A 7,500-nucleotide genomic window follows, 5' to 3' on the forward strand; every position below is an offset into this window, starting at 1 on the left:
CAGGGTGGGATGGGTCTCTGGAGATCTTGGAGGCCTTCCTGAGGCAGCGTGTGTTGTACAGCTCTTCCAGAGAGGGGAGGGGGGCGCCGGTGATCTTCTGGGCCGATCTCACGACTCTCTGTAGCGCATTCCTCTCTGCGGCTGTGCAGCTGGAGAACCAGATGCAGATGCAGTAGGTGAGGATGCTCTCCACTGCGCAGCGGTAGAAGGTCACCAGCATCTCCTGTCCGATGTGGTTTTTTCTGAGGACTCTCAGGAAGAAGAGCCGCTGTTGTGCCTTCTTGATGATGGCTGCTGTGTTGATCTTCCAGGACAGGTCATCCTGTATGTGGTCATCCATATAATTCCAGACTGAAAGACTGAAAGACCAGGCATGACAATGTACAATGAGAATAAACCTACCCGTTGGATAAACACGTTTTAAAGTGAGCCTACACATGTTTTCTATTGTTGAATATTGTCATCACGTGAAGATGTAATCTCCATTGAAACAATCACAGGTCTGGACTCCAATCTCCAGCAGATACAGATAGGCCTACAGTTTCTCTAGCTACAGTAGCTTACTCTGAGATGCTCTAATGGACCCGAGGGTTTGATGTGTGGTTCTCCCCCACCTCCTCCCCTAGGGAAGGAAGAGTCATTTGTATTGTCAAGGTTACAGCACAGGAGGATGTTGAGGAATCTATTCACATTCTCCCAGGTCATGTTCAGTGCATGTTGATGTTCTAGATGTAATACAAATGCTTGAGTTGGAAGATGTTATTTGAATACGCAGAATATGCGTCCAATTGGTTAGATGAGATAATGTATGTGAATAAGCTTTATTATAGGAGGCAATGCGTTTGATTTGACTTTTTTTTTTACATAAATTGTTGTGGACAAAGCCGGTTGTAGATGCTTGCCATTGACTATTGATCAGGCTAAGTGGAGAATTGAGAGATAAGCAGCGCTATTACCTAATTATGATAAACACTGTAGCCTAGCTGCGACGGATCTGATAGTAGTTTTGGATTTATATTGATCTTAAAATCATCTGCAGTTGAATATAACAGCTCGTGAGCTTAGAATGATAAGGTTCCATCTCCGTTTAGGGTAGGTCGACTCAGAGATATTGAGCGTCAAAGTTTTTACATTCCATTATGTTTTGTGAGATGGAACCTTTGTGTTTTATGAATTACTAACTCAAAAATGTAAACATTTTTAAATTAACACCACACAGGCATTAATAAACACCTAATGGATCAGATTAAGTAAAAAACTAAATTTGGACAAAAATGGAGATAGAACCGTATAATTCTAACGTCACGATATTACAGCTGTGTTTTTTTTTCTCGCAACCAGCCTTCCTTCCTTTCCTTTTCCTGCAATCGTTTTTTTCCGCACCTGAGAGAGACGGCCCGCTTGTGGAGTCGTGCACGGTGAACCGTGGCGCGCGCCCCGTTCGGTCACACCGGAGGCAGAGGCACACGGCGGCTCGCTGCTCCTCCGTGAGATGCGCTAGTGGTGGGAGGACAGGAGAGGCTGACAGCCGACCGACATTCACCGTCAACCGTGCTTTGCGTCAAAGGAATACAGCTGTGATCCTTCTGATCTGGGATTCCTGAAAACTTCCATTTTTCTAACGGTAAGAATAAGAAGCAGTCTAATTAATATTCCCCCTTTTTCTGTGCGCGTTTTTTTTTCTCATGCATTTATGTCAGCGTGGTTGATATTGAGGGTTTCGTTGCTGGTTATGCCTAGTTCATTTTAAGACTAGTACACAATCTATTTTATTCACGTTACATACGACCATGCATGGACATTAGGTTACCGCTGATGTTTATAATAGATGCAGACAGTGCATATGGTTTGAAATCAATGTGTAGAGACAGAGACACTACCTCGGCTGTACAGAATTCTGCCGTATCGGACATGTTGATTGCTTCAGTTTATTCGAGGCTGTGTGTAAATTAATCCAATGCATTTTTATATCGATTTAGAGGTTACAAAAGCTACACTCCACTTTGTCTGTGAGAATATTCACACTTTGTATGGGTATGAACCAATAACCTAAGTGTATGGAGTAACAGCAAAGTCCAGATATTGGTTCTGTAAAAATTGTTCAACAGTTTACTGTCTAGAAGAATTTGGCTTCAGATCAGACAGAGTTGTAATCAACATTGCAATATAGTTTGAAATGTGAGTTGCGTCTGTCGTGAAATCCTACAGTGACTGCATTTTGGGAATATGGCTACCGTACTCTTAATTTCAAGTTGTCAAAGAAAACCAAAAAGAAAAAAATGTCTCCGCTAAATTGACTTAAGTGTAGGCTAAGGTTTTGTTGTCTTATCAAACACTGACATAATATGTATGATATTATCTGGAGGTCTCGATCGTCACATAGGCCTATACCCACCACTAGAATCAGTTAGAGTCAGGGCTCATTAGAAACGTTTGAAGACAGACAGGCTATGTGGTGAGTGAAAAGCAAAGCGGATGCCCTTGATAACACGTCACCTGGGCAACCGCTTCAGCACCATGGAGAGAGGAACCGAGAGAGAGAGAGAGAGAGAGAGAGAGAGAGAGAGAGAGAGAGAGAGAGAGAGAGAGAGAGAGAGAGAGAGAGAGGAGAGCCAGCCAGCCAGACAGCCAGCCAGCCAGCCAGACAGACAGACAGACAGACAGATTGACTGTATAATTATGTGTTTGTATAACAGAGCTAGAATAGCATCGCTCCCTGAATTGACTGAATTTAAATGGCATTGACCTCAACCCTGGCTATGGTATTTGCCTTTAGACACTCCTCATATCAACTGCATCTTCATGACAGACAGACAGACAGACATACAGAGAGAGAGAGAGAGAGAGAGAGAGAGAGAGAGAGAGAGAGAGAGAGAGAGAGAGAGAGAGAGAGAGAGAGCAAGAGAGAGATCAAGATTGGCCTTAAAATGAATATGGACTATCAGCAGAACGAATGTTGAATGGAAACGTTGGTTTTCCAGAGTATGGGGGAAGGGATGTTTGAGCTTATTGAAATGTATGACCTTGTGGGGCCTTGTAGTTTTAGAAACATAAATGATGAGGTCCATATGATTTTCAAAAGCAAACACCCTCTACAGCAGGACAGTGTGAGGGGGATGGAGACACCTAAATATCTCAGTGATTGGGTTTCCCTGCAGGATAATTGAACACTTAACACACTTGTGTGTTACTTTGTGCATCGCCTCATTCCAATGTGGCTACCTTACCCAATGAGATTCCACGGAGGACTCTGGATTAAGATAACACCATAACATCTGATTTCCCCATGGGCCTCTGGGCTTGTTGTTGAAAACATGCCGCTTGAGATAAGTGAGGGAAGAACAGGAAAGTCCAAACCAGAACCCTGACCAGGCACAACCAGCACAGAGAAGGGCAGACATGTGTGTGTCTCATATTCATTTCTATATTCAATGAATACATTGCCTTCACCATTCAAATTAAACTGTGTATTATGCAATTCTACAGACAATCCAGTTATGTTTAGTAATGGGATTACCCTCCTATTCGTGTGATTTATAGGAACACAGCTACACACCTAACAAACAACAATTGACCTCACATTGCTCCATACAAATGAAATGACTGTCACTAATTGCTGTGGAATTTGGTGATGGGGTATTTGCCATCCATCCCGGTTCTGCTCCTCTAAGTGTGTTAAGGCGTAATCAACCCATACATAGCGGGCCTGATTCCAGCTGTGTTCGCCATCGATCCAGAGCTGGATCTTGTTTTTTCGTTCTTGTTTTGTCTTATTGATATAATTACAGCTGGTTCCTCTATTCAGCTGCATTTTGCTGAGCGGTGGGAATTAGCAGGGGAGAACACGTCCAGAACAGTAATACAGCTACAAGCTAGTGCTTGTGTGTGTGTGTGTGTGTGTGTGTGTGTGTGTGTGTGTGTGTGTGTATGGCTGCACATCGACTGTATTGACTGCATAATTATGTGTTTGTATAACAGAGCTAGAATAGCACCGCTCCCTGAATTGACTGAATTGAAATGGAATTGACCTCAACCCTGGCTATGGTATTTGCCTTTAGACACTCCTCATATCAACTGCATCTTGGTGATGTGAAGTGCCAGTATGAGCAGTAGATATGTGGGAGTAGCTGGCTGGAGAGCCTAGGGATTGAGATGGTAATAGTATTAGCCATGGTGTGCCTCCTCTCTCCCAATCACACTGTTTTCTCCAGTTAATGGATCCACAGTCATTACTGCCACTGCAGATAGCAAGGCCTCATACAGTGATTGCACACACGTGCACGCTCACACACGTGCACCCTCACACACGTGCACCCTCACACATGTGCACGCGCACACATGTGCATGCTCACACACTTGCACTCTCTCCCACACACACAGACACGCACACACACACACACACACACACACACACACACACACACACACACACACACACACACACACACACACATGCACACACCATCTCTGAGAATGGCCAAACATCAAAGGAGAATCTCTCATCGCTGTGTGATGAAACAGCAGCATCACCCTGAGGGAATGAGCCACTGTGACTGAAGTGCTTTCTAAATCGCACAATGGGTACTGTCTCTGTGTGTGTCTGTGTGTGTGTGTGCGTGCGCTGTGCATGTGTGTGTACGTTTGTACGTGTGTGTGTTTGTGAGTGTGTGTGTGTGCGTGTGTGTGTGCGTGTATATGTGCATGTGCATGTGTGCATGCTCGGTGCTCTACCATCACTCAAAGTGAGCTGAACCCTTTGGTTGAGCCTTGGCTGCAGACCAGGCAGATCTAATTTGTGTAGAACCCCATGAAAAAGCAGGCAGCAAATGCAATTTACTCCCTCTCTGTCTGAGAAACAATGGGAGATGGGCTGATATGAGCAGAGAGGAGAGACAGAATCCTCCTCCGAGGGTGAGGGGGTCGACGCAGTCTCTCCTAAGTCCTAACCACCATCCCACTTCTACATACTGTATCTGAATGTTTTCATTGTCTGTCCGTGTGGGTTTTTAGATTTTCTTTTCTTTTCTCAAATGTTTTGTGTACAGAAAAATTATCCATTGGTCTTTTCTCTTCCTTTGACTCTGTTTTTAATCTGTATTTTAAAAAGAAACTTAATCATACAAGTATGCATGCTTGCTCTGAATAGTCATATTTTCCTACATTTCAAATAGCTTTTCATTTCTCTGACATGAGTTGGGTTGCACTGGTAATTGGCTGCAGTCTAGCACTTCCAGTCCCTATTTAAATCCTGTTGTCCCTGAAGATGGTGGGAATAGCGTGGTAAAGTACTGGCTCTTTTAAGGGGTAATTTTCCACTTTCCCTTTTGGAAAGTCATGTGCCTGGCTGGCTGGAGAGACTCCTCAAGGTCTGGACTGACTCTTTTATGTCTCTTCATCTCTCTTCGTCTTTTAAGGCACTGTTTTTTTTATGTGTGTGTGTGTGTGTGTGTGTATGTTTGTGTGCGTGACTGCATGTGAATGTGCATGTTGTGTGTGTGTGGGGTGGCATGTGTGTGCGTGTGTGCGTGTGGGTGCGTGTGTGCGTGTGGGTGCGTGTGTGCGTGCGTGAGTGCGTGTGTGCATGTGCGTGTGTGTGAGGGTAGGGGGATTTAACAGAGGTGTCATAGATAAGGACCAGCCTCTTGCTCTTCCCATTATCGTTGCTTAAGAAGGATGACATTGCCCCCCACTCCCACTCCCCTCTTGTCACACACCCACATACACACTAATCTCTCTCCACTCTGGGAAATGTGGGTTAAATTGTAGGGCGAGCCATCCAATCTCTTACATGATGTCTATCTCTCCAGAATGCATAATGGCATAATGACATTTATTTCAGTGGATGGATTCCTATTAGATTATTATCATTAATGAAAGGCTTATTCTCTTTGTTGCCAAGCAAAAGCTATGATTGTGTATGAGACTCTGATGAAGTATGAATACATTTCCCCACATGTTTATAAAAGGTTGACTCAATGTTAAAGGCACATGTGTTAGTTGGCTCTAAGGCAAGGCAAGGCAAGGCAAGTTTATTTGTATAGCACATTTCCTACAACAGGGGCAATTCAAAGTGCTTTACATACAAATACGTTAACTCGATACGATAAATACTGTAACTCAATGAATAGGTACAGCGCAATGATGAAATGACGGAACTTCTCTTCCTCTACTTAGGCATACTTAGGCCTACCTAGACGGTGCATACTTAGGGCCTACCTAGACAGTGCATACTTAGGCCTACCTAGACAGTGCATACTTAGGCCTACCTAGACAGTGCATACTTAGGGCCTACCTAGACAGTGCATACTTAGGCCTACCTAGACAGTGCATACTTAGGCCTACCTAGACGGTGCATACTTAGGCCTACCTAGACGGTGCATACTTAGGCCTACCTAGACAGTGCATACTTAGGCCTACCTAGACAGTGCATACTTAGGCCTACCTAGAAGGTGGGTCATTTGCCATTGGGCTGGGAGAGTAACCTATTCCTTCAGTGATGGCCAACAAAGCCATCTGCATATTTGTTATTGTCTGCAATCAACGCTGTGCTTCCTTTCTCTTTATTGGCTAGCCATGGATTGTCATAGATACTGCGGCCCTCTCCTGCGTCGGAGAGTATCAGGTTACGACTCTAGCGCTGTTATCCACTCAGCGCTGGGTTCACTCCAAGGTTTAAGCGCTGCTACATCCTGTAGGTCTTCAGTAAAGACACATGTTAGACTGAAGGGCCAGCGGGATCTTCATTTGATTATGTAACAATAAGGGAAGTCAGGGCTGTGGTATGTAAAGTGGGATGCGTGAAATGTAAACACAATAAAGACAAACAGAAAACAGCTATCTCTGATTGAGTACTGATGAACAAATGCTACGTGTGTGTGTGTGTGTGTATGTGTGTGTGTGTGTGTGTGTGTGTGTATGTGTGTGTGTGTGTGTGTACATGCGTGTGTGTGTATGTGTATGTGTGTATGTGTACGTGTGTGTGTATGTGTGTGTACATGCGTGTATGTGTTGGCCACTCAGAGGCCCTCTCCTCCAGGCCCGAGGCCATGGTCCCAGCAGCAGAAGCAGCAGCAGCAGCAGACATTGAAGGATAGGCTCTTATTAAAGCCCAGACTCCTCTCTGGAAAGAAGAATGATTATTACAGTCTCCAACACTGGGAACAAAAGCAAGAACAAGCTGCCTCTAGTCTGCCAGTCCCTGTGCTACCCTGACAAAAAACCACACGCGACTGAAGTCACAACAATTGTGTATGCGTGTGTCACCACAACCCTGCCAGATGCACGGTACAGAAACCATCACCGTTTGTATTAGTTTCAGGCTTCAGCTTCAAGGAAAGAAATCATAGCATGCTGCTATCTTAGACACAGAGCTTTAGACACTGACTACAGAGGGAAGATGTCTGCCAGCACTTCCATTGATCCAGCCTCCTCTCCCTGATTCTCAGTCCTACCCCTCCCCCACTATGTGTCCTTGAGCTGTCAGGGGGAGGCAGAGGAAAA

This window comes from Nansenia antarctica, assembly GCF_963989245.1.
Source record: "Nansenia antarctica genome assembly, chromosome: 7".
In the NCBI taxonomy this organism is placed as follows: Eukaryota; Metazoa; Chordata; class Actinopteri; order Argentiniformes; family Microstomatidae; genus Nansenia; species Nansenia antarctica.